This window comes from Podarcis liolepis (assembly GCF_965112155.1).
Source record: "Podarcis liolepis genome assembly, chromosome: Z".
NCBI lineage: Eukaryota > Metazoa > Chordata > Lepidosauria > Squamata > Lacertidae > Podarcis > Podarcis liolepis.
In genome coordinates this window covers 5,227,571-5,251,448 of record NC_139570.1, presented here as the reverse complement: position 1 = coordinate 5,251,448, position 23,878 = coordinate 5,227,571, and the positions used below count along the sequence as shown (strand labels likewise).

Below are 23,878 nucleotides of genomic sequence, written 5' to 3'. Positions count from 1 at the left end.
TCAGGGGTATTTCAGTCTTGTCCTTCCATTGCTGAGCTATTGGTAAGCATACTGCAGCCAGTAAGAAGCCTACTAGTTCACTGTGATTCAGGGCATAGCCAGGGGGTTATAAATAAAAATACTTAATTCACTGACCAATTGCATCACAGATAACTTGGTTCTGTCCCCCTTCCCAACATAAAGCCTGCCCCACCTAAAATAAATCTTGGCTATGCCCTTGGGGTGGAGCCTAAGTCTATGTCCAAAAATAGTAGGGCTAAGGCAGGATTTGGAGAAAGGGGTTGGCTTGAAATTGCAGATATAATGAGAAATACTCCACCAAACATGAATAAATGAACCAAGCTAATGACTCTTGCTTTCTCTGATGGAGGATAGAGACAGGTGTGTGAGTCTTTGATGAAAGCAGCCTATGGTGCAATGGTAAAGTGTAGACTTGTTGCTCCTCCCACTTTTGCCCCTCCCCCCTCACACCACTGGCATGTGGCCCTATAAGGGTGACCTGAAGGGGATGTGGCCCTCAGACTTTAATTTTTTTCCCTAACTTTGCTTTAGACATTTGAAGGCAGCTAGTGAGACTAGCCTTCCTTCCGAGTGGCCTTGCTTCTCTATTATAGACAAATTTCAGTCCATATGGAAACGAGCAGTGGAACATATAATAACAATTTTAGGATTCAATCCACAGATTGTATTCAACATGGGGCACGAACAAGCAAAAAACAACATTAAACAGTGTGTGGCAGATATAGAACGACAGGTAGACCTAGCCAGGTCCCCCCAAATTTGGAAGATACTTAGAAGATACTGTAAGAAACTGGAAACTGGAAGATACTTGATTTCCCAAATGCCGTACATAGCTAATCTCGAAATACAAAAACAACAAAGGGCTTTCACTTTGGCCCATTGTCAGGCCCTCCCTTTAGCAATTCAGGAAGGCTGTTATAGGAAGACACCTTACGAGGAGAGGAAATGCCCATGTGGCTCTGGGCAGCAGGAAACAACGGAGTGTGTCCTTCTTCATTGCCAGTATTATATAGACATTTGAAACTAGGTTTATCCAACTCATTTTATATAAGTTTCCTGGGCATTCAGAACAACACAACATCTCCCTATTATAACAAGACGAGAGCCCAGAAGTCACATATTCAGTCGCCAAATTTTGCGCTGCCATGATAGATATTCAACGAAGAATGGTCTATGCTACAATTCAGTCCTAAGCTGAAGGCCCATATTGTTACATCTGCCCTTCTGAAGCCCACCCCATATAGCTGTGTTAACTGATCTTTTAATTTTTCTTATAAATTTTACTCACCCATTATCTATGTTTAATTAAGTATTCTATGTATATGTTTAAATCTACGTTTGGTTCTTGCTCCTATTTATCTAATAATGATTAGATTTATACTGTCATGCTATTTATTTAGATGCTTTGCTTATGCTGGTCTGTGACCATAATAAAGTACTTGAACTTGAAGGCAGCTAGTATCATGTGTCCTCTTAACACTATCTGCTCCAAGCTAAACTTAGCTGGCCCTTTCAACAGTTCCTCCTAGATATAAAAACTGCAGACAGAAGAGACACCTCTTGGAGTTGAGGGGGGCGGATTTCTCTCCCTCCTTATATACAAACTGGTGCAGATTTTACCAATTTAGTATCTGATGAATCAAACACAACTCATATGATTAACTAAGTTCCCTTTCATCAGATGACAGCTCTAGTAAATGTGCAATGGGCAGAAATACTATAGCCAGATTCAGTGCTGGATTTACGTATAAGCTAAACAAGCTATAGCTCAGGGCCCCACTCTCTTGGAAGCCGGCAAAAAATTCAAAGGAAAAAAACCTGGATGTACATTCCCAAAATATAAGATAAAAAAACAAATAAAATAAAACCTACATAGAGCAACAGTGTTTTGTGTTGTGTAGGCTCCTATAATGTAAAATAATGGACCCCACCTGCTAGCCTGCTCCCTAAAATATCACTGGTTTGCTCATTTCTATATATAGGGTGCCTACATTCTGCATGGGACACGGGTGGCGCTGTGGGTAAAACCTCAGTGCCTAGGACTTGCCGATCGTATGGTCGGTGGTTCGAATCCCCCGCGACGGGCTGAACTCCCGTTGCTCGGTCCCAGCTCCTGCCCACCTAGCAGTTCGAAAGCATGTCCAAGTGCAAGTAGATAAATAGGGACCACTTTATAGCGGGAAGGTAAATGGCGTTTCCGTGTGCTGCGCTGGTGCTGGCTCGCCATATGCAGCTTCGTCACGCTGGCCACATGACCCAGAAGTGTCTTCAGATGGCGCCGGCTCACGGCCTCTAGAGCGAGATGAGCACACAACCCTAGAGTTGGACACGACTGGCCCAAATGGGCAGGGGCACCTTTACCTTTACCTTTACATTCTGCATGGACTGGTTGCATGGTCCATATAGTATATATTCAACACAAAAAAGAGCGACAATTTGTTGTTGACAAAGGCAGCTGGACATATAAAGGGCCCCATTACCTTCAGTAGCTGAGGGTCTCATCAAACCTAAACCCAGCCCTGACCAGATCAGAGCTGGGTTGAAAATAAACTGTGGGGATGAAGTCAGAGGATTATGCCCTTCTATTGACCTGAACGCAGGTGGAGTGACTGCACATTTCCCCAACTTTACCTTTGTCAAAAGGATTGCTGCTTGTGGATTTTGCAACCAGGAGTAGTGCTGGTGGTAAAGCAAGCAGATTTCATCAGTGTCAAGAATTTGACATCTAACCTAAGTCTTGAATCATGATTGATAGGCGCTTGGCTGCAGGGAGCCACCTCCTGCGTCGGCAAGCGTTTAATATTAAACATTGTGGGCGATGAGAACAGATGTTCACCTCTGTGATTTGAAATTCAGATCCATCCAAATTTCCCTTTGAAGTTGGTGGGAGTTTGAAAGTCTGTCTCTCTAGGATTTCACCCCCTTCTTAATTAGTGATATATTGTTAACATAGTGGTGCTTGCAGTATTTACAGGAACAACGGCATTTCTGACTCATCATCTCTAATTTCATTTGATGCTGCTGCCAAAATCAAATAACTTGTTGCTTTGGAATGTGAAGCTGCATTGGGAAGGGCCCTGCACCTGACATGCCAGTTTGTGACACACACACACACACACACACATACACACATACACACATACACACACACACACACACACACACACACCTGACACTTACATTAGGGAAAAAGCAGAGCCATAAGTGATACCACAGGGAGGCAAGTGCCCGCCTTACAAGTAGCCCATGTCCTTTACACATTATAACTTATTCATAAACTGGCTCGCCATGAGGCTGCAATGCTAAGTATGCTTATTTGAAAGCTTCTTAATGGCAAATTCCTGTACAGCATCAATGGGTAGCATGTGACTAAGTAATCCTTAGAGTCAGTGCTTTTCTTCTAGGAAGAAAGGTGCCAGTAGTGCGTACCATTGAGCACTCCCAGAAATAAAGCACTCCTCAGAGTAGACCTATTTAAATCAGTTAACCTAATTGCATTGATTTTTGAAAGTCTGCTCTGAGTACCATTTAGTTGGATACTACCAATAGCTACTAGTGATCTTGGCTATACAGTTGCACCTTGGGTTACATACGCTTCAGCTTACAGACTCCGCTAACCCAGAAATAGTGCTTCAGGTTAAGAACTTTGCTTCAGGATGAGAACAGAAATCATGCAGTAGTGGCGTGGCGGCAGCGGGAGGCCCCATTAGCTAAAGTGGGGCTTCAGGTTAAGAACAGTTTCAGGTTAAGTATGGACCTCCAGAACGAATTAAGTACGTAACCCGAGGCACTACTGTGTAGTGCCTCTAAGATCTGGCTATCATTGCTGAAGATCAATAGAGTGAGAGCTATTGTTCTTATTTCTGATTTGCAGGCTATATTTGGCATCTAGCTGGCTACTCAATCCTGCTGAATTTTAAAGGCTGATTTTAAATTGATGCTTTTGACTGATTTATCTGTTCATCTGTTTTGGCTGATTGGTTGTTGATTTTATTACTTAGTTGTAGAGACACCCAGAAGGTTTTATTGGAGGGTGACTTAAAAATACTGTAATCAAACAAACAACCAAACAACACTGCAATCCTAAGTGTGTCCACTCAGAAGCAAATTCCTCTTAGTTCAAAGGAACTAAATTCCAGGTAAGTGCTTATATAGTTTGTAGTCTAGACTCATAACAAGGGAGACACAAGATCAAATTCCGGTGCACTGGATTGTGTTAAGCAAATCACTGACGTCACAACCTAACACCTCTCATAGGGTTTTTGCTGGGATGAGCTTGGATGACTCCATTTATGTTTCCAGGAAAGCCTTTATGTTTGAATTTACATCTAAACATATAAATTAGGAAATGCACATTTTAGACAAGCTGGTGTCTTCTTTGCCTGCTTTTGTTTGTGATGCATTTCACCTCTTCTGGCAATTCGTAACAAAAGTGACCACCTGTGCTCTTTATTTCTTCTAGTCAATGAATCCCCAGCACAAGTACTTGCAGCCCGTTAGGCTGATAACTCTTGTCAGCTAAATTTGCAAGCCTGGATTCAGCAAAATGTGATCACTTAATAAATGCACACTGCTTATCTTCCTCTGGATGGTGTTATGGTAGCTGGAATTTTGCCAGCTCGTTTTCATTGGGCTGGGGTAGGGAAGGGAGACAAAAAATCTGCCATTGCATAGTGTGCTGACAATTAGCTGACATTTCACTCACTGGTTCAATCATTCTCCTGTGGATTTATTCTCTCTGTTAATACATTTCTTTGCAGTTGGTGCTTCAGTCTTATCGTGGCACATCTTGTAAAGAGAGCTCACTGCCTCTGGTAGAGTCAATCTTTTAAAATTCTGTTACTGTTCTCCCATTCAGTTAATTTTGCTTTTAGCTGGCTTACAATTCCAAATGAGGCCAATGGGTGGGGAACCTTTGGTGCTCTAGAAGTTGCTGAGGAAAACTCCTCTCAGCCCCAACAAGCATGGCCAATGGCCAGGGATGATAGGGGTATAGTTCAGTAACATCTAGAACAAGGGCTGCATGTGGCCCTCAAGGCCTTTTTGGGTGGGCCTCAAGAACATTTGATGCCCCCCTCCACAACCATCACAATACCTTCCCAAAGCCTAGTAATTAAGGCACTTGGGGATGCTGCATAAAGACTCTGACAGGTTCTAGAGTCCTCTAGTCTCCTCCCCAGAGCATAGTTAGCACTTTCCCTGCTTTGGGAAGAAGATGGGAGGGCTCTAGGACCCTGCCAGAGCCTCACACCTCCTTTCCAAACCCTGGTGCCTTGCCCATCTGCCTTTGGGAAGGCAGCATGAGGGCTCAGGGTCATGGGCCACAGGAGAAAAAAGTGGGATACAAATGCATTTATATAAATAAATAAATAAATAAATAAATACATAAATAAAGTAAGTTTCTGGGTCAAATGGGGATAGGAGAGACAGATACGAATATTTGTCTTTAGAAGATTGTGCTACCTATGGGAAAGATAAATGGCTTTTTTAAACAGAATAGAGAATAGAAAAGGGAGTTTGAAAGATGGATAGCTGCTTGTTTTGCATACCTTTGTCCCGCTTTTGCTTTGGGTTCAATAGGTTTGGTGGGGTTTGTATGTTTTCCAAAACCTGCCAAACCTCTTTAACCTGGGTCAGTAATGGTGCAAAACACAGGTGTGCCGTATACCATAGGAAGTGATGTCTCTTCCAAATCACTTCCAATCCCTTAAGCACCATTGTCTGTTTCAGTTCATAGCACGACTTTTGTACTTTGCTTTCTGAAAACCTAACACTGGGATCACTAATTGTACAGTTAATTAAGCACTTGAAGCAAAAAGCTTGTTAAAACCAATACACCACTTGTTACTTTTAGATGCATTTGATGCTGTCATGTTAGGTATGCTAATTTGGACATTTGAGTCATGTCTCGTGTGTGTACAGGAGAATAACTGTATTTTTATTTTATTTTTTATTTTTACACAAAAGCTCCTGAAAATCCCAATAATTATTCATCTGTGACTCACCTGTCTTTGTTTCTCATTATTTACTGAGGATCATGAAGTACTGTGTAGGTTTTCATAGGCAGAATCAGTTACCCCCTCTCAAAATGCTATGATTTTGAAAGTGAATGAATTCATGAAAAGGCAGAAAATTAATCCATCAAAAAGTTATTTAATGGAAAGACAGCTCTTTCTAGGTGTCTGTTGTGCAGCTTTTGGGGCTCATTTCACATCACAAACAGCAAGTGAAAAAAACAACCACTCTGTTCTTGGACTGCGTAATCTGAGACAGAAGATTAGGGATAATATAGTTTGAATGTGTCCCCTTGAAAACAAATCCCCTGTGCCATATTTCAAACATTCAAAGGACAAGGCTAGTTAAGAACTCCTGCACTTGACATATAAAAAACTTTAAGTGGGCCCCGCAACAAAATGTTGCAGTATGGAACATTTCTATTTAGGAATGGCTTCCTGGTGAGGTATGGCCATATTCATCATTAGTAACTTTGAAAAAGAATTTGAAAACATTCCTGTTTTCCTTAGGAGGAAGAATACTGTTCTTGGCCACCCTGGATGGAAGAATGTTCTTAACCATAATCTACTTTTAGAATGTTTTTGACAGAAAGTGCTTTTAGAATTCTTAAAAACTGTTTTGTTTTTACTTTGTTTTTAAAGTGTGCTTTTTCTTGCTGTCTCAGGCTCCTTGAAGAAGAATGGTGGGGTATAAATTCAATAAACAACATTCACAATAATAATAACCTAGCTTTGTTCACTTGCGGGGGGGGGGCATAGGCAAGCTAAATCTGAGAACAAAAGAAACCTAGAATTTTCCTAATACCTAATCAGACCATTGCCCTACTAAGCTCTGTACTGTCTACACTGACTGACAGCAGCTCACTAGGAATTTTCTCCCTGCCTAACTTAGAGATGCAGAGGATTAAATTTGGGGCCTTCTACACACCCAGCAGATGTTCTACCATTGAGCTATGACTTTTACGTAGTTGGGAGGCAATGGAGGAGTGCACTTTGGGGTGTGTGTGTGTGATGTCAAAAACCTTTACATAGTTCCTTTTTAACTCCCACCATCATTCCTGACTATATGGGGGCATATAGCCTGTGAGTTCCTGCGAGTTTGCCTTGATCCACTGTGAAGGGAAAGTATCATGGAAAAGCGAAGTCAGAAAGCAGGCAATGACAGCCAGTATTTTTCCAAACCAATACAAAAGCTGCAGCTGCACCGAAAAGCTGCAACGCTGCTAGAATATGATTCACGCAACGTGGAAGAAACTTGTCTTGGACTAAGGAGGAAAAATGTTAATATTTCATGCATCTGGGGAGACATTCTCCACTCACTGCCTCAGGATGGCATGTTCCGCAGTGAGAACTTATTCCGCACTGGGAAGTGCTTATTTCAAATGCTGAGCACCAGCTCATTATTATGTGGCCAATCATGAGAGGTGGGGAGAGGATAGGGAAACAATAAGGAGAAAGGAGAAAAATCCAGCCTTAAATAAGAGCAACATACTAGATGCCCTTAACCTTGTAGTTTGGTAAGGGTGCTGAGAGTTGTTAGGAGATCCTTAACAAACTACAGCTCCCAGGAATCTATGGGGGGAAACCATGATTCTTAAAATGCTTTGAGTGCTTTAAATGTATTGTGCGGATATTACACTAAGTAAATTTTGTATGTATGTGTGTGTGTGTGTGTGTGTGAGTGAGAGAGAGAGAGAGAGAGAGAGAGAGAGAGAGAGAGAGATATGCAGGGGTTTCTTGAACCATGCAGCCACCGCTACATTTAAGTGGCTTCATTGCTGCATCTGAACAGTCATCATACTTTTAAAAATCACCTCTTTATTACATATGCAAGAAAGCAAGACAATAACCAGCCAATACCTCCCCCCCACCACATACAAATCAATATGGTTAACTTGACCCAACAGCAGCACCCCCCCCCCAAAACACACACGCTGCAACTGACCACACCTGGGCCCTCTGTTCTCTCGCACTGCCAGCAAAAACAAAGCACCTGTTTAAGTGGCAGTGACACAAAAGCTTTGCTCAAAATGAAATTTTACTGTCTTCCCATTTCCTCCCCTCTTCCCACTTCCTCCCTCAACCCCATATTGCCTATAACAATGTCTCACTCTGAATATGACTGACTTGTTTGAGGGATTCTATGACTTGAAAGCAGAGACTCTGTGAGTTCTGTTGTTACTCAAGAAAAACCTTTAATAAGTGTGTGCGCACAGGCGCGTGCGCGCGCGCACACACACACACACACACACACACACAGACAAAAGTTAGGTAGAAAGTACCTGTAAATCATGGGATGATTTGCAGTAGATTTGCACTACCCTAACCTTTGGAATGCCCTGCCTTGGGTAGCTTGAGAGACACAAACAGTAACCAATATTAAATACCCTTGTTTAGCCAAAGTCTCACAACCATCACTGCCTTATACCACATCAGACCATTGATGCATCTAGCGCAGCATGATCTTCACTAACAGGCAGTAGCTGTCCTGCATTTCAGGAAAGGGGACCTTCCCTGCATCTACTTGGAGACATTGCTGATAGAATACACCTACTGGAATTCATGGAAACAACTATTGCTAACCTTGCATACAACCCTTGCCTTGCATACAACCCTTGGGTGTTTTTCCTTGGATATGTGCGTGTAGTACATATTTTGGATCTTTCAATAGCCTTCTCTGCATTGAGGGTTTTAAATCTTCAGATTAATAATAAGATGCCCCCTTTCCACCCAAACAGTCTGGCCAATGAGATTCTATGTCTGTCCTCTCCTTCTGTGATGTCAGTGCAGGTTAGCCAATTGTCACCAGAGGCTCTAGACTCCATCGCACATTGCAGTATGACTTTGCCTCCTGTGCTGATCAAGAAATCCATTTGGTGGGTTGGTGAGGCTAAAGGGGAAAGGTTCTTCCTTAAGCTGATGACCTTAATTAGCAGCAATGTAAAATAAACAAACAAACAGTGGGCACCTAGCAGCAAGGCAGCCAGTTTTCAAGGTAGGAAAGGAATAGATGCAAGTAAGCTTCAAAGCTGGCGCTCCCTCATTACCTTTTGATGTTGAGCTGATTACCTTACAGTGAAGACAACTAGTTGATCCCCCTGCTGGGAAGTGGCCTTATTAACCTTAGACTGAAATGACAAAGTCACAGATGTTCTCATCAGGATCCCCAATGAAGATTCATTTGCTGGGCTCCTCTTACAAAAGCAGCAATTAACTTGCCGGCATGGCAGGGGGATATATATATATATATATATATATATATATATATATATATATATTCTTGTTGGTATATAAACGGCAGTGTTAAAAGACAAAAGCGCAAAGGCACTTTTTACTACCTGCAAGAAAGCAGCTCATCCGTTCTTAAATATCCTAATTAAAGGGGATGGTAGTAAACTCAAAGACGGAGATAATTAAGCAATGATCTTTCCAGGCCAGGCAAAAAATAAATAAATCACACACACCAACCTCCATAATGCAAATTGCAATGCCAGTGAAACCCATTGTGCAAAAAACAAAACCTCAGGACAAAAAGACCTACAGAAGCAAGGATCATATCAAAGCATCTAAAATTACCCATGGCTGCTAGCCATGATGGCTGTGTTCTATCTCCACTTTTGGAAGCTTCATGCTTCCAAATACAGGCAGCTGGATTTTACAAGTGGGGAGCCTGCTGTTGCACTCAGGTGCTGCTTGCAAACTTTCCATTGGCATCTTGGTGGGCACCATGAGAACAGGATGCTGGGCTAGAGATAGATGTCTGTGTACCCCCCCACTGCCAGAGACAGTGTCTCTCTGAATACTAGTTTCTGGACTTGGGGGCGGGGGAGGTGTTGCTGCACTTATGTCCTGCTTGAGGTCTTATCGTCAGAGCACTTGGCTGCCTACTATGAGAAAAAAGTGCTGGACTGGCTGGGTCTTTGGCTCTTCTTATGCTTTTAGCACATATGATGCAAATAACTCTTTAAAACCCTTGTAAACTAAAACAAAGGAACAACAACCTCTAACTATTACCCCCAAACAGGAGCAGAATGCAGAGATTTAAAACACTAAAATGAATTATTCTTAAAAAATTTTTTTGAAAGCTTGGCATGGGGGGAATTCCTTCCCTGGTGCAAAAAACATATTAAAGTAGTTTCTGAGAATCCCCTTTAGGGAGATAACTTGGGTGTGGGGGCAACTAAAAGGTCCTTTCTCTTGCAGCCATACTCCCTTTCTGTGGAAGGGTCTCAGCTGTGGACTTTGGTATGGCAACATGGAGGGGCTGGTTATCTTTTTTATAACCAACCTCTGGGACTGCATCATACCTCTTCTCTGACTATGCAGTTCATTTGTCTGGGGAAAATAAGATATGAATTTAAGGCTTAAGTGCACTGAGCATATCTGATACTCACCTGTACTATAACAGCTTTTGCTCTCAAAGGATCCCCCACGAATGCTAGGATATCTGATATACAAACAGTTATACAGTAAACATACAGGATAGCTGAGATAGCTCAGTTGGTAGAGCATGAGACTCTTAATCTCAAGGCCTTGGGTTCGAGCTCCATGTTAGGTGAAAGATTCCTGCACTGCAGTAGGTTGGACTAGATGACCCTTGTGGTCTGTTCCAGCTCTGCAGTTCAGTGATTCTATCAAGGTGTCTTACAGCACATAAGAGCACTGTTCCACACTGAGTGGCAGCAACTCTTCAGCATTTCAAGCAGGGGTCTCTCCCAGCCTTTTCTGGAGATGCCAGAATCAAACCTGGGACATTCTGCCGGCAAACCTAGTGCTCTACTACAGAGCTGCAGCCCTTCCCCAATAATTTCTTATCCACAGTGGCTACCATCAAACAATGTACAAGCAGCAGGAATTCAGGCTGTTTACCAATTCCATGTAAGATGATTTCCAAACTTGGTGGAGGCTTATCTTGAACACAGTTTTGGTGAGAGTTCTGGATTTTTGAGTTAGGGAATTGTCTGTGTGACAGGCATTGTGTAAATGAAAATATTTCTTAGATGGTTGTGGTGCTCAGTGGTCTAATATCTGGGTTAGAAGCGCAGCTGAGCCAGCTTTGGAGGAAGGGTTTTTTGTATATGGCTAAAGGCAGCCAATACCAGTTCTTGTCTGTTTTTGCAATCACTAAAGCTCCATATCTTTACTCACTGAGCATGAGCTCTACTGAACATAGGCAGAATTCCCTGGGGAGAGGGATTGATCGTTCAACCGCACTGAAACAGTAGCTCTGTGATCTCCTAACAAATCCGAGCACCTGTAACAAACTACACTTCCCAATTTTTCTTGGGGGAAGCTGTGTCTGTTTGAAGTGGTATCATGCTACTTGCAATGTATAGTGCAGCTGTGGCTTCAGTATCTAAGTTTTGAATGGCCCTAACTGTTAAGGTTCTTCTATTGCCACAAGACCCTTTCTTTGGTCACTGAAGTTTTGGCAACATTTCCACAGGGAACAAAAATCACATCCCCTTTTGCAGTGTCACCCCGTGATTTTTGTAACTGAATAACAATGTTTGGCTTTGCTGGCCCCTGCCACATTCAGTTTCAACTTGTCTCTCCAAGTAAGGAGAGTTTGTGCTGGATAAAAATAATAAAACAGTGCCTCTTGGTGATTAATTTTTATTTTTGGAAAACCCCTGAGGGGTGGAAATGGCATGCAGTTTATTTGGGCAAAACTCCAGGTTTATATCAAGCAGCCAGCAAAAGTAACCCACAGGGAATAAAAATAATTTTCCAAATAACCAAGAATAGCATGGGCCAGCCAATTATTGATTGTTGTTAAATAGTTCTGCCCTTTTGTGGAATTCTACCTAGGAATGGAATTCCCTAAAGTGTTGTCACACCCACAATGACTTCCCTCTTCTAAGCACTTGGTAAAAGGGCCCTTTTGGGTACCATCAAAGATCTCAGTGATCAGGCACAGTTTTAAGAAACCAGGAAATTCTTAAGGTATCCTGGATGCAAATTGTAAAGGGTCTTGCAAATTAATTCAAGAACTTTGAACTAGGCTCAGTAGTGTATGGGGAGTTGGTGCAAACTTTTAGCCCTGGATTCATGTTGTGCTGGCAAGCCCATCAACACTCCAGCTGCTGCTCGTTGGACCAGTTGGAGCTTCCATATCAGGGAATATGGAATCCCAAAGTGGATCCCATATAGAATGCATGGTTGATCTACCCAAAAAAGGGATATCATAAAATTAGTAAGAATATAGAAAAGGCCAAACTGAACTGATCAGGGGATTGGAGACCAGTTAAGAAGCCCCTCCCTCCAAAAAAAGAGTCCAGGTTTACAAAATGGTGGGTGGTGTGTAGAATGAAGATAGAAAGATGTTTGTCTCATAATATAAGAACTTGGGAGTGTCAAACAAAACTGACTGAAAGGAGATTCATCAAGGTAGTCAAAAGAAAGTACTATTGTACCTAAATTCTTGAAGGCCCGAAACTCATATGTTTTGGCTCCCGAATGATGGAGTGTTCCGGTTTTCTAATGTTCTTTTGGATTTGATATCCCGCCTTTCACTCCCTTTAAGGAGTCTCAAAGCGGCTAACATTCTCCTTTCCCTTCCTCCCCCACAACAAACACTCTGTGAGGTGAGTGGGGCTGAGAGACTGAGAGTGGGGCTGAGAGACTTCACAGAAGTGTGACTGGCCCAAGGAAGCGAAATGTCTGGTGGCACCTCCTGCAGCCAATCAGAAGTCACGCTTTGGAAGTCAAATGTTTCGGAAGTCGAACGGACTTCTGGAACGGATTCTATTCGACTTCCAAGGTACGACTGTACACGATGCAGAATCGCCTTGTGGGATTAGATGCTACATGATGTGGTAAAGTTGGCCATTAATTGAGATTTTTTAATATTTTTTTTTAAAAAAGAGGATTAGAGAAATTCACAAGAAGAAATATGTCAGCAGGCTAGCGATGGGGGTGAAATTTGCTCCGTTTACATTTTGGTGCGAACTCGCCAGATTCACACCTTCCAAACAATGCCCAAACAAAAACATAGCCCTCCTTTGAAATGTACACTTCTTCCAAATTTATGATGCAGTTCTTCAAATAATGTGTACAAAAAATTGTGTATTAGTAAAGATAGCATGCAAGGATACATTCTATTAAGTGGAAACTGCAAAAATCTGTATATTACAATAAACATCCATGGGAATGTGTACAAATTTTCATGTCATTTTTAATTTTCTTTTAAATCGCAAATGTATGTAGAAATTGACAGGTTCTTCCATTCCTGCAATGAGTTAGTTCAGTATAGCACTAAACCCTGGTTTAGCATTGCAATAACAAGTGTAGCCTCTGGGCTCGCACTTTCCACCTCCCCACCGTGCTGTTAAAATGAGGAGCTAGACAGCTTTTGCTTCCATTATACGTACAAATTAACCACAGTATACACAGTGTCATCCAAACATGAATCAACTCTGTTTAATCTTAAATCTGGTTAGTAGAAATAAATCAATTTCAACACTTAGTTTATGAAGCTGGCTTGTTTCCATTAATTCTAGGTAAGGTCAACCAGAGTTTGGGATGAAAATGACATGCTAAACTATGGTTACTCTAAAATGGCAGTGGGCAGTTCCAATCTCTTGATGTCACATCAGAAGAGGAGCGTGTAGGATAGAGCATGTGAGTTTAGGAGAGGATGGTTTCATTCTTGTTCCTTTAAACCAGGTGTTGGGAACCTTTGGCTCTCCAGATGTTGCTGAATTACAATTCCCATCAACCCAGCAGGCATGGTCAGTGGTCAGGGATGATGGGAGTTGTAGTTCAGCAGCATCTGGAGGAAAAAAGATTCCCCATACCTGCATGAAAGCATAGTTTAATTCAACATCTGAACACAGCCAAATAACTTCTATATTTAGAGGCAATTTACACCTGATATTCAGTTGTTGGAAAGAAACACCAGAAAAGGCCTATTTCCTTCATCTTTTGGGCTTCCTGGAAGCATCCTGATGGCTGTTCTGGGAAATGGGATGCTAGACTAGATGACATTTAATGTGACTCAGCAAGAGAAGAGAGTTCTTTGTTCATAACCAGCTTTTTGGAATAATTTAGTGCTGATGTCTGCAAAATGATGGCAATCTGGTTGCAACTAAATAGAGTACAAAAGCCCCCCCCCCCACATGAACATGTGGGTGTCAAGTGTCTGAACTCAGGTCCAAGATTTAGATCTGCACCTTCTATCACATGGAACAGAAGGGGTGGGGGGCATAAACAGTTTGGGTGTGATCCTGACACCTCATCTCTCCCACCCAAGAGAGCCAATGTGGTGTAGTGGTTAAGAGCAGTGGACTCGTAATCTGGTGAACCGGGTTCGTGTCTCTGCTCCTCCACATGCAGCTGCTGGGTGACCTTGGGCCAGTCACACTTCTCTGAAGTCTCTCAGCCCCACTCACCTCACAGAGTGTTTGTTGTGGGGGAGGAAGGGAAAGGAGGTTGTGAGCCGCTTTGAGACTCCTGAAGGGGAGTGATAAAGCGAGATATCAAATACAAATCCACCCAATGTGGACAGATCAAGGGAAGACCCAGGCTCAAATGCCTATCCAGCCATCAAGTTAACCCGCAAACGTGGGCAAGGCGTAATTTCTCAGCCTAGCTTACTTTGCATGGTTGTTGTGAGGATGAAAGGCCGGCAGACACACCAGCCTGGGCTCGTCAGGGTCAGCTCTACTACCAGACAGCAGCCTTGGGATGCATAGGAAACAATTACAAGTTGTTTTAGTATTTTAAGTTTCATATGTTTTAAAGTATGGGTGTGAATTTTTCCTCATTTTTATTGTTTTATCTTTTTGCAAACTGCTTTGAGTTTCTTTGTTTTAAAAAGTGGTGTATACAACAAACAAATAAATAAATGCTGAGGGTTGGGCAGTGGAAGGAGATTTCTTTCGGCCCCCTAACATAGACCTCTGCCTTCAGGATAAGTGTAGTATGTTGAAGATTCAACTGCCGGCATGATTGCTTTTGTAAATGGAATTGGGTGAGGCATCAGAAGCAACCTAACTTTTCTCTTGGAGTTCAGCATCAGGGTTGCGTGTCAAGGTCCCCAGGGCCACCCCAATAACTCACACATCACACCAATATTTTTGTTTAAGGTTTTTGGCATAATTTTTGCCACAACTTCATTAAAATACAAACATGTGAGTGGTTGCTTAGGCATTGGTTGCAATTAGCTGCCCCCACCGTGGGGGACAGTCTGACATTCCGCACGCCTGTGAAAATCAGAAAAGGGGAATACACTTGGGGGTAGCAACGGAGCAGGGAACCTGCCCTCAGCCCACCCCAAATGCAGCCAGGAGCTCTTGCAGTGGCCCGAGCCCCCTTGACAGAGTGGACAAGCAATAGTTAGCCCCCGATTCCTTTAACGGAATCCCTTGCAGCAGCAGCATTAGAGGGGCAGGCACAGCCAATCCATGCCCCTCAACCAACCAAACCATAAACCAATGCCTAACAGCAACCTTACAAGTTGTGACGATTTGCTACGCAGTAGGCAAAAATCAAATGGCCCCAACCAATCAGCCAGATGGACAAAATTCCTACCGGGCCCCTGCCCCAAGAGCAGACGACCCCATGACAGGCATAGCAAGGTCAAGCGAACAACCCTAATTCTAGGGAGGGGGGGACGGGCAATCCGATGCACGGGTGAAAAGAGGAAGCCCTAGCCTCGTGCAAGGAGTTTTAGCATTTCTGGCTGTCAATCAACAAATGGCAACATTAACTTCATCCCAACGACAAGAGAAGCCCAATCGCATCAGTGGCTAACGATCAATTAGCCCGCCCCACAACTTTGGAGTGTCCTGGCGGCCCCCACCCGCAACACGTGCTCTCAATGAAGGAGAACACGCTTTGTTGTTGGTGTTCAGAACAGGATCATGTGACCAAGGGTGGCTCTGAGACAGACAGAGGGAGAGAGAGAGAGAGAGAGAGAGAGAGAGAGAGAGAGAGAGGTTTCCCTCTCTGGCAAATCTGTTTTCTAGTCCTCATGATAACAGAAGCAAACCTAGTGTTGTGGGCAGGCACTATCCAACACCTGGAAATCAGAACAGCTCCAGTAGAGGTTGGGAGATTCCTGCTCTTCCCAAAGGTGGTTCTTCCTCTGCCCCCTTTCAAGGTCTTAATAGTTCCTCCCACATCTCCCTGTTCCATTCTTAACATGTGAACTCCCAATATGAAGATATTTCAGGAAGTCAGCGTGAAAGAGCCAGCTGAAGAGGCGGGTAATTGCCCCAGGCTAACAATGGAATTTGGAATGAAATAAAATGACTTTGGTGTGGGTGCACCAAATATTATTTTAATTTGTTTATTTAAAGCATTTTATATCCTGCTCTTCAGCAATAAAAAAGGGAACAGGCTCCCAGGGCAGGACACAAATGTTCATGATAGGACAGCCCAAGTTCTCAGGCTTATGGTCTAAAAAGGCATAACGTAGAAGGAAAGGGGATTGGGATGGAGGAAGGAGAAAGGAGAAAGGAGAAAGGAGAAAGGAGAAAGGAGAAAGGAGAAAGGAGAAAGGAGAAAGGAAAAGAAAACTCAGGTTTTATTTCTTAGTTGTGGAGTTCATGTAATGACCATGTATAAATGTGAGATGCAGGTGGCGAAAAGGCTTGTCGTCACTGAAAGCCAGGACAACAGCAGAATGCAGGCTGTCATGGCACCAGATCCTTTCAAACTCTCCTGGTGAGAGGCAGAAAAGCTCCTGTGCAAATGGCAACCTACTCCCTTTGGTAGTTGTCTCATTGGCTTAACGATCAGAAATGTGTGGCTCCCTAGATAAAAGCAGTACCATTGATTTCTTCCATCCCTGGAAAAAATGAAATTATACCTCCAAGACATAAAGGATGAAATACCATATAAAGAAAAATAAAGTGTGCAAGAAAAGAAATAAAAAGCCAGCATCCATTGTGGTACAGTGACATGTTTCTTGGAAATTTTCTCGACCGATTCAAATGGCGACCTACTTCGTGCATCAGATTTGGCCACCCCAACATGATGTGTGTGTGTATTGGGGGGGATGTCTCCATATATTAGAATTGTTCACACATAACTCTGAGCACAGGAGCACACTGTCTCTGCACATAGACAATTGTTCATGGGAAAGAGTGTAACATGCTAATTTGTGCCTCTCAACTGTTCTTTACACAAACTGTGGACTCAATAGATATAATCTGTGAACACGCTGCTATTATCTGAAGGCTATGTGTGTTAGGAGCTCTCTGCTATTGAGTGACGAAGCCCCATGACACTGGGGAAACAAGAACACAGGAAACTGCCTTATATCAAGTCAGACAATTGGTTCACCTAGCTCAGTATTGTCAACACTGACTGTCAGCAGCTCATCAGGGCTTCAGAACAAGATTTCCTTCTAGTCTTTCATGGAGATGCCCAGGATTGAACCTGTGACCTTCTGCATGCAAAGCAATTGCTCCATCCCTGAGCTACAACCCATTAAGAATTTAAATTCCCATTTGCCTTCTTATTTGCCTTCTTCAAAGTTGTTTTGCTAAACATACATTAGTGTGAATTTTGGTTGGTGTTTCGTTTTTCGTGCGTGTTTTTAGAATGGTCTGCCTGACTATATATATTGGGACAATTCCCTTTTGTCTTTCTTCACAGAAAATTCTCAGTCCCACCCTCCAACCCCAAAGAAGAGTCCCCATGATTAAGTTGCTTTGTATCTCTCTGTACAAGGAGAAGGGGGCATAAATTATTCATTTTCGGTGGGTGTTAAGAGACTTTGGCCTCAGCTGTGCTCTGAATATAGAAACTAAGAGGCTTATTCAGCATGGGTCAGGGGAAGCAGATTTCAAACAGCTTTTTGGCAAGAATGAAAGAAAATGCTGTTTTTTACTTTAAAAAAATTAAAAGATGACTAGACAAAAATAGATTTGCATGGGCATCTGTAACTATTATTAAGCGCTAGTTCACAGCCTGTCCTTATAACAGGTGCTTTTTTTGTATGTCTGTGGGAGTTTTAATATTGAATTAATGCCTTTTATTGAGCCTTATAGCAAATGCAATCTACAAATACAGAATTTTACTTTCCCCACCCAGGAGTAACTGCTAGGGCTATGTTCACAAGCCTCCCTCCGCCCCGCCCCGCCCCGCCCCGCCCCCCACAATGCAATTCAGAGCCTGATCTTTCACTTTGGAGTGGCCCTGATCTGGTTTAATCTTCAGCCAATGAGAATTGGGCCTGATATTTGCATAGTCCCACCCAGGGGCTGGTTGCTGCCCTTTGGGACTGCTGGGGAGAAGACCAACAGTAGGCGGTTCCAGTGCCAATGACAGGCAGAGCAACTCTTTGATTGGCTGGAAATAAGAAGGCAGACATGGTTGTCTGACTGAGAACAGACTGTGGTTGGTGGTTCTTTGCCCCATTTACCCTTATTGGCAAGCCTTCACTGGCTCCACCCCTTTATTTGCATCTCCCCACTGCTGAGTTCTGTTTCTCACTCATCTGTGGGCAGCCTTCCTTAACCTGGTGCCACCCAGATGCCATTGAACTCCCAACTCCTGTTGCCCCTAACCATTGGCCATGCTGGCCACTGGGGCTGATGGAAGCTGTAGTCCAACACCTGCAAGACATCAGGCCAAGGTTCTGTCAGATAGATGAAAGTCTGTCAAGAAAGCTAATGATGACGGATGCAACCATGATGCTGAGGCAGCAGTGGCAGACATGGTGTTTTTTGTACCCGCCTTGTCTTCTTTCTGAAGCTAATAGCTTCTGAACAGTCGGATTCAATCTGCTGGAAACTGCAGGTGCAAAGGACTAACTCCTATCTCCCCCTGGGCACTTGGCCCTGCCTCAATTTCATGGCAGCTATTAACCAAAGAGAAAGGTTTTGGGTTTGGGTGACCATACAGGAAAGTCTTTATTTGAAGTGTTCCTCTATTTGACGGACTATACATCCCTAAGTATGGGGAGATTTTTCTTTAAAGGCTAAAAACCATTTGGAAGGAGAGTGAGGCTTTAATGTTTTCCACCAGAAATTAACAGCTGTACATTGGACAGGGCAGTCACACTGGTCTTTGGCTATCAGCGTTCTGTACTGTGATGAAATTGATCGTGTTTCTATTTAAATAATAGTAAATACTTCTAAATTTGCAAATAAGGACACAAATCAATGCATTTTTTCCCTGCAAATCTCTCTTTCTTTGTCCTCATCTCTTTGTTTTGTGACATGTAGAACACCCATCCTAATTTGTTAAATCTGACCACATATCTCCCATGTGCCATCTCAGCTGGCCTTAAAATGGATTGGCTTCTACTTTTCCAATAACCCCATCCCTTCTAGAGTCACCTCAGTAATAGCAAGTGGTTGCAAGTCTCTCCTCACACATAATCTAAAATCTAGCTAAGAGTGAGATGCAATTGCAGGCAACAGGGCTGTAGTAGAAGCCGGCATCACTAGGCTAGATGGAACAATGGTCCAACTCTGTCTATCTGGTGCCATGGCCCCATAACCTGGGGACCTTGCATTGGACAGCTGAGGACATGGTTGAGGTTCAGAACAACCTTATTTGGAGGCCTCATACCTAGAGGACACAGCCCCATCACCATCTTCTGACTCAGAGGATGAGCCTGCTGCAATGCCTGTGCCTCTCCAGAAGCCAAAGGCTACAGAATAAGCAGAGGATGCTTTAACCAACCAGGCAGCTCCTCCTACATAAGGCTTCAAATGGTGCCAGCTCCCTGCAGACCCCACTTACCTGGAAGCTGCTTTAGCAGGTCTCATTGGAGCTATCCAAGGTCTGGTATGCTCTCTGACTGACTCCAACTTGCGAATGGGTGTTGCCTGCTCCATAGGTGAGCCTCAAGCACCCACAGAACTGGAGGTAAGGCAGCTTTGAATGTCGGTGTTGTGTGTGCATCTGAGGCCCTTTGTTTCTGGAACTGGGTCACCTATGGCTTGCTTGTTGTGCTAGTAGAATTGCCTTGCTGGGTTATTGTGGAGGCATTATTGTCAGAGGCTGATCCCCACACCTGAGAGTGAGGTGCATGGTGGCTGAGGTCAGGGTCACTTGGAGCTGTCCACTAGACAGCTGTTATGCCAGCAAAGCTCCTGTAAAGAGGGAGATATTTATATCATATATAAATATTGGGCATTATATTATATCGGGTAGCTCCTTCCCCTTCTTGATCAACCACCCAGCTCCCAATGGACACCTGGGTCATCTCTGGATTCTCCATGCTCCTGAGCATCAGAGCAAGGACCACCTAGCCCATGAGTGAGGAATCTCAGGTCCAGGGCTGAATGTGGCCCCCCAGACCCCTTGGAATGCTCTGCCACACTCCCTTTTCCCAGGCCACAGACCCTCACTGGTGGTCCTGCTTTGCACTGTTCTGGAACTCTGATAAATTCCTCTTCCCTGCCTGGGTGGAGGATGCAAAGAGGTGTGTTCACAAGTGTACAAACCAGCCTACTGCATAAAGGCAAAATTTTCATTTGTTGCTCTGCCTGCTTTTGCCTATGATCCCCCCCCCCCATCAGCATGGGCCCCTCAGAAGATTGTCTAGAAGGGAATGTGGTCCCCGGACTGAGAAAACTTCCCCTCTCCTGATCTAGCTTACAGTTCTGTCACTCTGCTAGTGCTGTGCCAGACTACCTGTTTCCCCCTGCCTTTGCAAAGCCTTTGAACAGAGCTGTCTCCTGTCTTCTTAAAGCCCAGGCTCCCCCCTGAGCCTCTGGTGCCGCTTTCCACTGCTGAGATATAAATATTTAGGGATCGTCATCTCTTCCCTCTCCCAGTGACTTAAGCCTCTCTTGCAGCCAGCTTCATATGAGAGAGAGTTATATTTATACCAATGCTTTTGCTTATTGAGATGTTTATCGTGAAAACCCTCAGTTTTGCAAGCAAAGGCCTGGCAACTTTAGATGCAATATATGCTTACAAGAAATGAGGAATATAGCATTACATTTCCTGATGCAATGCTAGTACTTCCGTCTCATTTTCTAATGTTCCTTTCACACTGCAATACCCGTTGTTGCATTACGGAACTGGATTTTTGACTGAAATGCCAGCATGCCAGGGTAAATGTCATTCACCCCAGTGAGTGCATGGCACAACACTGGACATCTCTAGACAATGCTGCTATTCCCCCACCCTTGCCACACTTGTGTGCTTATGTTCCCCTGTGATTCCCCCATGAAAACTGCAGGAAAGAACTTTATGCTGGTATGCTGCTTCAAATTTCATCCCTTTACTCCCACAGTTTTCCTGGATTAAGGGGGCTGCAAATGGATTCTTTTCTGGAACCAAATAACATGGAAATGAGTGCCAAGTGTGTACTATATTCCATTACTTTTCCAAAATGGGTCCCTCTGTCAGGTGAAAACTCAAATCAGTTGCAAAATCAGTTACAAAAACACCCAGGAACTGGAATAAACTGTGTGAATGCAGCCTTGGTTTGCATTAGGGCTGGCAACAAAAGTCAGCATATTTGGGCCTCTGGAGAGGGCTCAATCCCCAGCAGGGGCCGACTGCCAAGAGCTCATTGCGCCCATTGCAATGAAGAGGCCAGCTCTCCAAGGGAGGACGAGCATGAATGATGTCTTGCTCCCAGACCTTCTGGAGCCTGGAGTCAACACTGCTTCTCATGGCAACTTAGAAAGGCTAAGAAGAAAGGCTCAATCTCTTAGCCATATTTAGAAGGATGCTAATAACACCTATGTAGATGTAAGATAGAGGAAGCAGAGATGAGCCACATTTTGCAGTTCCGGATGATGACATTTTGGAAATAAGTTGGCTTTGTAAAAGAGTCAGTGCTGCCCAGGGAGATAGAAATAGTTTAATAAAAACAGTTTTAAAAAGGAGAAAGAAAGAAAGAAATCTCTCTGCCTAGTTTCTCTGTATCATTCATACTTTTCTAAACGTCTACCATGTCACCTTTTCTTGAAACCAAGAAGTCCTGAAGGTTGCAAACTTTCTTCATGTGGATCACTTTGCTTGCCCTTTTCGTTTGTTTGCCTGGATGGAGAATGAAGAGGCGTCCATGAGGTCTGCATGTAGAAACTTACAACTTCTGCATGGCTAAAATCCCATTCCCTATTTTATAGGATTGCACCTCAATCCTACATGTCAGCAGTGTGTTACGAAAAAAAAAAGAAGCAATGGGAATAACTTGTCTACAATCCTGCACATATGTATGTGTCCTTGAAATTAAGCCCCATTGAACTTTCTCCCATTCTGAGCAACCGCATGCAGGCTGTTTATCTTGTTGGGGCCAGAGGAAAATCTATGCCAAGGTAATCTTGTGTGTGTGATATCTCACATGGAACACATTGCTCATGAATTAAGTATTTACCTCCCTCCTTTTTGATAGGGGAGAATGTAAAACATGGGCAGATCATTTAAGGGCTGCCAATGCTCATTATCTTCAAAACCTTCTACACAGGACAAACGTCACTTGAATTAAAATCATTTGGAGGGAGGCGTCAGGGAGAAGAGAGGATGCAAAGAATGGAAAGAAGTAGCAGGAAAATGTGGCTGAGACACCAGTTCAGAGTTCCCAGAAAATGAACTCGCTCTGCAGTCATAAATAGCCAGCTCTGAAAAGCTTCTGGGGTTGATGGGACTGACATTGTTGAGCCGTAAGGCTTGCATGCTTACTTTTCAATGCTTGCTTTAGGTGCTGGGGTCTTCCTATGGTTAGAACCAGATTTCAGGGCAGAACTCTGGGGCCCTGCAGCCTCTCTGCCCCTCAGTGACGGCAGGCACAAGTGACAACATGGGGCACTAGCCTTTTGGGACCCATAGACCCATTTGGAACATTCAGAAAGTGACACGAGCACCGCAGTTACAAAATGGCTACCATAGGGGTTTGGCATCACACAAAATGGCTTCCACATCTAAAAGAGCCAAAAGAGGGCGGGTGGAAAATGCACCCCCATCAGCCTGCCATCAATGAAATAAACACATACCACACCCTCCAACATTTCTCTGATGAAAATAGGGACATCCCATTCCATAATGATACCTTTACTATTTATACCCCACACATCTTATTGGGTTGCCCCAGCCACTCTGGGCAGCTTCCAACGTATATAAAAACATAATAAAACATTAAACATTTTAAAAACTTCCCTATACAGGATTTCCTTCAGATGACTTGGGGGGTCGGATAACTCCATGCCTTCCAACATTTCTCCACTGAAAATAGGGACAGCCTAAGGAGAAATGGGACATTCCGGAATCAAATCAGAAGCCAGAACGGCCTCTCTAAATCAGGGGCATCCCTGGAAAATAGGGACACTTGGAGGGTCTGACATACACCTCAGAAACTGCTACACCAGACCCTCCATGCGTCCCTATTTTCCAGAGACACCTCTGATTTAAAGAAGTCGTCCTGGTTTTTGATTTGATCCCAGAATGTCTCACTTTTCCTTAGGGCACCTGTATTTTCTTCAGAGAAATGTTGGAGGGTATGCTACACTTGCTCACAGAGAGAAGCAGTTCTCTGATCAAAAGGCAGCATCCTGGTATCCAATAAAATGTGGTTACATTGTGCCTGGCCCTCCTCTGGCATCTTGGCCCTCTGAAACCTGCCCAGGTGGGAATGCAGGCTTAAAAAGTTTCACCGCTTCTGATATGTATATAAACTCTCTTCCACTCCCTGCAGTTTTTGCTGGTCAAAAATCTGCTGCATGGAAACTTCTTTGAGCCCAGTGTTTTTTTTTCCAGCAGGGAGCACCTGAATGTCACTGGAAGATTCACAAGCATGGCTTGAAGACAACAGCTGTCTCCTTTGCCCCTCAGCAGTTGGTATTCAGAGCTAGACTGCAGCTGAATGTGGAGGTTCTATTTTACTGTCATGGCTAGCAGCTGTTAAACACCACCTGCTGGGGAAT

At 43.6% G+C, this 23,878-nt stretch overlaps 1 protein-coding gene and 1 long non-coding RNA gene across 8 annotated transcripts in view; one reads left to right on the top strand and one right to left on the bottom strand.

Moving 5' to 3' along the window:
- FGF13 (fibroblast growth factor 13) overlaps positions 1 to 23,878 on the top strand; it is a 235,833-nt gene that overhangs the window by 30,466 nt on the left and 181,489 nt on the right. The window lies entirely within an intron of this gene.
- LOC310698699 lies at positions 16,540 to 22,678 on the bottom strand. The gene is made up of 4 exons (XR_014521708.1): positions 22,641 to 22,678; positions 21,620 to 21,998; positions 17,328 to 21,449; positions 16,540 to 17,215 (listed from the first exon to the last, which is right to left on the bottom strand). It is a non-coding gene; the product is annotated as an uncharacterized lncRNA (long non-coding RNA).